Source organism: Anser brachyrhynchus (assembly GCF_964034855.1).
Source record: "Anser brachyrhynchus genome assembly, contig: SCAFFOLD_55, whole genome shotgun sequence".
Taxonomy (NCBI): Eukaryota; Metazoa; Chordata; class Aves; order Anseriformes; family Anatidae; genus Anser; species Anser brachyrhynchus.
The window spans coordinates 533772-542374 of record NW_027663644.1 but is presented as its reverse complement, the minus strand read 5'-3'; positions in this window follow the sequence as shown (position 1 = coordinate 542374).

Below are 8603 nucleotides of genomic sequence, written 5' to 3'. Positions count from 1 at the left end.
ATCCCCAGTGGTGCCAGTGCACTCTCTGGACTCACTGCACTGCATCCCCAGTGGTGCCAGTGCACTCTCTGCACTCACTGAACTGCATCTCCAGTGATGCCAGTGCACTCTCTGCACTCACTGAACTGCATCTCCAGTGATGCCAGTGCACTCTCTGGACTCACTGCACTGCATCCCCAGTGGTGCCAGTGCACTCTCTGGACTCACTGCACTGCATCACCAGTGGTGCCAGTGCACTCTCTGGACTCACTGCACTGCATCCCCACTGGTGCCAGTGCACTCTCTGGAGTCACTGCACTGCATCCCCACTGGTGCCAGTGAACTCTCTGGACTCACTGCACTCCATCCCCACTGGTGCCAGTGCACTCTCTGGACTCACTGCACTGCATCCCCACTGGTGCCAGTGCACTCTCTGGAATCACTGCACTGCATCCCCTGTGGTGCCAGTGCACTCTCTGGACTTACTGCACTGCATCCCCAGTGGTGCCAGTGCACTCTCTGGACTCACTGCAGTGCATCCCCTGTGGTGCCAGTGCACTCTCTGGACTCACTGCACTGCATCCCCAGTGGTGCCAGTGCACTCTCTGGACTCATTGCACTGCATCCCCAGTGGTGCCAGTGCACTCTCTGGACTCACTGCACTGCATCCCCAGTGGTGCCAGTGCACTCTCTGGACTCACTGCAGTGCATTCCCACTGGTGCCAATGCACTCTCTGGACTCACTGCACTGCATCACCAGTGGTGCCAGTGCACTCTCTGGCATCACTGCAGTGCATCCCCTGTGCTGCCATTGCACTCTCTGTACTCACTGCACTGCATCCCCAGTGGTGCCAGTGCACTCTCTGTACTCACTGCACTGCATCCCCAGTGGAGCCAGAGCACTCTCTGGACTCACTGCATTGCATCCCCAGTGGTGCCAGTGCACTCTCTGGACTCACTGCACTACATCCCCACTGGTGCCAGTGCACTCTCTGGACTCACTGCACTGCATCCCCAGTGGTGCCAGTGCACTCTCTGGACTAACTGCACTGCATCCCCTGTGGTGCCAGGGCACTCTCCGGACTCACTGCAGTGCATCCGCAGTCGTGCCAGTGCACTCTTTCTAGTCACTGCACTGCATCCCCATTAGTGCCAGGTCATTCTCTGGACTCACTGCAGTGCATCCCCAGTGTTGACAGTGCACTCTCTGGACTCACTGCACTGCATCCCCAGTGGTGCCAGTGCAGTCTCTGGACACACTGCAGTGTATCCCCAGTGGTGCAAGGGCACTCTCTGGACTAACTGCACTAAAACCCCAGTGGTGCCAGTGCACTCTCTGGACTCACAGCACTGCATCCCCAATGGTGCCACTGCACTCTCTGGACTCACTGCACTGCATCCCCAGTGGTGCCAGTGCACTCTCTGCACTCACTGAAATGCATCCCCAGTGATGCCAGTGCACTCTCTGGACTCACTGCACTGCATCCCCAGTGGTGCCAGTGCACTCTCTGGAGACACTGCAGTGCATCCCCAGTGGTGCCAGTGCACTCTCTGGAGTCACTGCTTTGCATCCCCACTGGTGCCATTGCACTCTCTGAACTGACTGCACTGCATCCCCTGTGGTGCCAGTGCACTCTCTGCACTCACTGCACTGCATCCCCAGTGGTGCCAGTGCACTCTCTGGACTCACTGCACTGCAACCCCACTGGTGCCAGTGCACTCTCTGGACTCACTACACTGCATCCCCAGTGGTGCCAGTGCACTCTCTGGACTCACTGCACTGCACCCCACTGGTGCCAGTCGACTCTCTGGAGTCACTGCACTGCATCCCCACTGGTGCCAGTGCACTCTCTGGACTCACTGCACTGCATCCCCAGTGGCGCCAGTACACTCTCTGGAGACACTGCACATCATCCCCACTGGTGCCAGTGCACTCTCTGGACTCACTGCACTGCATTCCCACTGGTGCCAGTGCACTCTCTGGAGTCACTGCACTGCATCCCCACTGGTGCCACTGCACTCTCTGGAGTCAGTGCACTGCATCCCCACTGGTGCCAGTGCACTCTGTGGACTCACTGCACTGCATCCCCTGTAGTGCCAGTGCACTTTCTGCAGTCACTGCACTGCCTCCCTAGTGGTGCCAGTGCACTCTCTGGACTCACTGCACTGCATCCCCACTGGTGCCAGTGCACTCTCTAGAGTCACTACACTCCAACCCCACTGGTGCCAGTGCACTCTCTAGAGTCACTGCACTGATCCGAAGTGGTGCCAGTGCACTCTCTGGACTCACTGCACTGCATCCCCACTGGTACCAGTGCACTCTCTGGAGTCACTGCACTGCATCCCCACTGGTGCCAGTGCACTCTATGGAGTCACTGCACTGCATCCCCACTGGTGCCAGTGCACTCTCAGGACTCACTGCACTGCATCCCCAGTGGTGCCAGTGCAGTCTCTGGACTCACTGCACTGCATCCCCACTGGTGCCAGTGCACTCTCTGGACTCACTGCACTACATCCCCACTGGTGCCAATGCACTCTCTGGACTCACTGCACTGAATCCCCGGTGGTGCCAGTGCACTCTCTGGACTTACTGCACTGCATCCCCACTGGTGCCAGTGCACTCTCTGGACTCACTGCACTGCATCCCCAGTGGTGCCAGTGCACTCTCTGGACTCACTGCACTGCAACCCCACTGGTGCCAGTGCACTCTCTGGACTCACTACACTGCATCCCCACTGGTGCCAGGGCACTATCAGGACTCACTGCACTGCATCCCCAGTGGTGCCAGTGCACTCTCTGGACTCACTGCACTGCATCCCCACTGGTGCCAGTGCACTCTCTGGACTCACTGCACTGCAACCCCACTGGTGCCAGTGCACTCTCTGGACTCACTACACTGCATCCCCACTGGTGCCAGTGCAGTCTCTGGAGTCACTGCAGTGCATCCCCAGTGGTGCCAGTGCACTCTCTGGACTCACTGCACTGCATCCCCACTGGTGCCAGTGCACTCTCTGGACTCACTGCACTGCATCCCCAGTAGTGCCAGTGCACTTTCTGGAGTCACTGCACTGCATCCCTAGTGGTGCCAGTGCACTCTCTGGACTCACTGCACTGCAACCCCACTGGTGCCAGTGCACTCTCTGGACTCACTGCACTGCACCCCACTGGTGCCAGTCGACTCTCTGGACTCACTGCACTGCATCCCCACTGGTGCCAGTGCACTCTCTGGAGTCACTGCACTGCATCCCCAGTGGTGCCAGTGCACTCTCTGGACTCACTGCACTACATCCCCACTGGTGCCAGTGCACTCTCTGGACTCACTGCACTGCATCCCCAGTGGTGCCAGTGCACTCTCTGGACTAACTGCACTGCATCCCCTGTGGTGCCAGGGCACTCTCCGGACTCACTGCAGTGCATCCGCAGTCGTGCCAGTGCACTCTTTCTAGTCACTGCACTGCATCCCCATTAGTGCCAGGTCATTCTCTGGACTCACTGCAGTGCATCCCCAGTGTTGACAGTGCACTCTCTGGACTCACTGCACTGCATCCCCAGTGGTGCCAGTGCAGTCTCTGGACACACTGCAGTGTATCCCCAGTGGTGCAAGGGCACTCTCTGGACTAACTGCACTAAAACCCCAGTGGTGCCAGTGCACTCTCTGGACTCACAGCACTGCATCCCCAATGGTGCCACTGCACTCTCTGGACTCACTGCACTGCATCCCCAGTGGTGCCAGTGCACTCTCTGCACTCACTGAAATGCATCCCCAGTGATGCCAGTGCACTCTCTGGACTCACTGCACTGCATCCCCAGTGGTGCCAGTGCACTCTCTGGAGACACTGCAGTGCATCCCCAGTGGTGCCAGTGCACTCTCTGGAGTCACTGCTTTGCATCCCCACTGGTGCCATTGCACTCTCTGAACTGACTGCACTGCATCCCCTGTGGTGCCAGTGCACTCTCTGCACTCACTGCACTGCATCCCCAGTGGTGCCAGTGCACTCTCTGGACTCACTGCACTGCAACCCCACTGGTGCCAGTGCACTCTCTGGACTCACTACACTGCATCCCCACTGGTGCCAGTGCACTCTCTGGACTCACTGCACTGCACCCCACTGGTGCCAGTCGACTCTCTGGAGTCACTGCACTGCATCCCCACTGGTGCCAGTGCACTCTCTGGACTCACTGCACTGCATCCCCAGTGGCGCCAGTACACTCTCTGGAGACACTGCACATCATCCCCACTGGTGCCAGTGCACTCTCTGGACTCACTGCACTGCATTCCCACTGGTGCCAGTGCACTCTCTGGAGTCACTGCACTGCATCCCCACTGGTGCCACTGCACTCTCTGGAGTCAGTGCACTGCATCCCCACTGGTGCCAGTGCACTCTGTGGACTCACTGCACTGCATCCCCTGTAGTGCCAGTGCACTTTCTGCAGTCACTGCACTGCCTCCCTAGTGGTGCCAGTGCACTCTCTGGACTCACTGCACTGCATCCCCACTGGTGCCAGTGCACTCTCTAGAGTCACTACACTCCAACCCCACTGGTGCCAGTGCACTCTCTAGAGTCACTGCACTGATCCGAAGTGGTGCCAGTGCACTCTCTGGACTCACTGCACTGCATCCCCACTGGTACCAGTGCACTCTCTGGAGTCACTGCACTGCATCCCCACTGGTGCCAGTGCACTCTATGGAGTCACTGCACTGCATCCCCACTGGTGCCAGTGCACTCTCAGGACTCACTGCACTGCATCCCCAGTGGTGCCAGTGCAGTCTCTGGACTCACTGCACTGCATCCCCACTGGTGCCAGTGCACTCTCTGGACTCACTGCACTACATCCCCACTGGTGCCAATGCACTCTCTGGACTCACTGCACTGAATCCCCGGTGGTGCCAGTGCACTCTCTGGACTTACTGCACTGCATCCCCACTGGTGCCAGTGCACTCTCTGGACTCACTGCACTGCATCCCCAGTGGTGCCAGTGCACTCTCTGGACTCACTGCACTGCAACCCCACTGGTGCCAGTGCACTCTCTGGACTCACTACACTGCATCCCCACTGGTGCCAGGGCACTATCAGGACTCACTGCACTGCATCCCCAGTGGTGCCAGTGCACTCTCTGGACTCACTGCACTGCATCCCCACTGGTGCCAGTGCACTCTCTGGACTCACTGCACTGCAACCCCACTGGTGCCAGTGCACTCTCTGGACTCACTACACTGCATCCCCACTGGTGCCAGTGCAGTCTCTGGAGTCACTGCAGTGCATCCCCAGTGGTGCCAGTGCACTCTCTGGACTCACTGCACTGCATCCCCACTGGTGCCAGTGCACTCTCTGGACTCACTGCACTGCATCCCCTGTAGTGCCAGTGCACTTTCTGGAGTCACTGCACTGCATCCCTAGTGGTGCCAGTGCACTCTCTGGACTCACTGCACTGCAACCCCACTGGTGCCAGTGCACTCTCTGGACTCACTGCACTGCACCCCACTGGTGCCAGTCGACTCTCTGGACTCACTGCACTGCATCCCCACTGGTGCCAGTGCACTCTCAGGAGTCACTGCACTGCATCCCCAGTGGCGCCAGTACACTCTCTGGAGACACTGCACTGCATCCCCACTGGTGCCAGTGCACTCTCTGGACTCACTGCACTGCATCACCAGTGGTGCCAGTGCACTCTCTGGCTTCACTGTAGTGCATCCCCTGTGCTGCCATTGCACTCTCTGTACTCACTGCACTGCATCCCCAGTGGTGCCAGTGCACTCTCTGTACTCACTGCACTGCATCCCCAGTGGAGCCAGAGCACTCTCTGGACTCACTGCATTGCATCCCCAGTGGTGCCAGTGCACTCTCTGGACTCACTGCACTGCATCCCCAGTGGTGCCAGTGCACTCTCTGGACTCACTGCACTGCATCCCCACTGGTGCCAGTGCACTCTCTGGACTAACTGCACTGCATCCCCTGTGGTGCCAGGGCACTCTCCGGACTCACTGCAGTGCATCCGCAGTCGTGCCAGTGCACTCTTTCGAGTCACTGCACTGCATCCCCAGTGGTGCCAGTGCACTCTCTGGACTCACTGCAGTGCATCCCCACTGGTGCCAGTGCACTCTCTGGACTCACTGCACTGCAACCCCACTGGTGCCAGTGCACTCTCTGGACTCACTACACTGCATCCCCACTGGTGCCAGTGCACTCTCTGGACTCACTGCACTGCATCCCCAGTAGTGCCAGTGCACTCTCTGGACTCACTGCACTGCATCCCCAGTAGTGCCAGTGCACTTTCTGGAGTCACTGCACTGCATCCCTAGTGGTGCCAGTGCACTCTCTGGACTCACTGCACTGCATCCCCAGTGGTGCCAGTGCACTCTCTGGACCCACTGCACTGCATCCCCAGTGGTGCCAGTGCACTCTCTGGACTCACTGCACTGCATCCCCACTACTGCCATTGCACTCTCTGGAGTCACTGCACTGCATCCCCACTGGTGCCAGTGAACTCTCTGGACTCACTGCACTCCATCCCCAGTGGTGCCAGTGCACTCTCTGGACTCACTGCACTGCATCCCCAGTGGTGCCAGTGCACTCTCTGGACTCACTGCACTGCATCCCCTGTGGTGCCAGTGCACTCTCTGGACTCACTTCAGTGCATCCCCAGTGGTGCCAGTGCACTCTCTGGACTCACTGCAGTGCATCCCCAGTGGTGCCAGTGCACTCTCTGGACTCATTGCACTGCATCCCCAGTGGTGCCAGTGCACTCTCTGGACTCACTGCAGTACATTCCCAGTGGTACCAATGCACTCTCTGGACTCACTGCACTGCATCACCAGTGGTGCCAGTGCACTCTCTGGAATCACTGCAGTGCATCCCCTGTGCTGCCATTGCACTCTTTATACTCACTGCACTGCATCCCCACTGGTGCCAGTGCACTCTCTGTACTCACTGCACTGCATCCCCAGTGGAGCCAGAGCACTCTCTGGACTCACTGCATTGCATCCCCAGTGGTGCCAGTGCACTCTCTGGACTCACTGCACTGCATCCCCACTGGTGCCAGTGCACTCTCTGGACTCACTGCAGTGCATTCCCAGTGGTACCAATGCACTCTCTGGACTCACTGCACTTCATCACCAGTGGTGCCAGTGCACTCTCTGGAATCACTGCAGTGCATCCCCAGTGGTGCCAGTGCACTCTCTGGAATCACTGCAGTGCATCCCCTGTGCTGCCATTGCACTCTCTGTACTCACTGCACTGCATCCCCAGTGGTGCCAGTGCACTCTCTGTACTCACTGCACTGCATCCCCAGTGGAGCCAGAGCACTCTCTGGACTCACTGCAGTGCATCCCCAGTGGTGCCAGTGCACTCTCTGGAGTCACTGCACTGCATCCCCAGTGGCGCCAGTACACTCTCTGGAGACACTGCACTGCATCCCCACTGGTGCCAGTGCACTCTCTGGACTCACTGCACTGCATTCCCACTGGTGCCAGTGCACTCTCTGGACTCACTGCACTGCATCCCCACTGGTGCCAGTGAACTGCCTGGACTCACTGCACTGCATCCCCACTGGTGCCAGTGCACTCTGTGGACTCACTGCACTGCATCCCCAGTAGTGCCAGTGCACTTTCTGCAGTCACTGCACTGCCTCCCTAGTGGTGCCAGTGCACTCTCTGCACTCACTGCACTGCATCCCCACTGGTGCCAGTGCACTCTCTAGAGTCACTGCACTCCAACCCCACTGGTGCCAGTGCACTCTCTAGAGTCACTGCACTGATCCGAAGTGGTACCACTGCACTCTCTGGACTCACTGCACTGCATCCCCACTGGTGCCAGTGCACTCTCTGGACTCACTGCACGGCATTCCCACTGGTGCCAGTGCACTCTCTGGAGTCACTGCAGTGCATCCCCAGTGGTGCCAGTGCACTCTCTGGACTCACTGCACTGCATCCCCACTGGTGCCAGTGCACTATAAGGACTCACTGCACTGCATCCCCAGTGGTGCCAGTGCACTCTCTGGACTCACTGCACTGCATCCCCACTGGTGCCAGTGCACTATAAGGACTCACTGCACTGCATCCCCAGTGCTGCCAGTGCACTCTCTGGACTCACTGCACTGCATCCCCACTGGTGCCAGTGCACTCTCTGGACTCACTGCACTACATCCCCACTGGTGCCAATGCACTCTCTGGACTCACTGCACTGAATCCCCGGTGGTGCCAGTGCACTCTCTGGACTTACTGCACTGCATCCCCACTGGTGCCAGTGCACTCTCTGGACTCACTGCACTGCATCCCCAGTGGTGCCAGTGCACTCTCTGGACTCACTGCACTGCAACCCCACTGGTGCCAGTGCACTCTCTGGACTCACTACACTGCATCCCCACTGGTGCCAGGGCACTATCAGGACTCACTGCACTGCATCCCCAGTGGTGCCAGTGCACTCTCTGGACTCACTGCACTGCATCCCCACTGGTGCCAGTGCACTCTCTGGACTCACTGCACTGCAACCCCACTGGTGCCAGTGCACTCTCTGGACTCACTACACTGCATCCCCACTGGTGCCAGTGCAGTCTCTGGAGTCACTGCAGTGCATCCCCAGTGGTGCCAGTGCACTCTCTGGACTCACTGCACTGCATCCCCACTG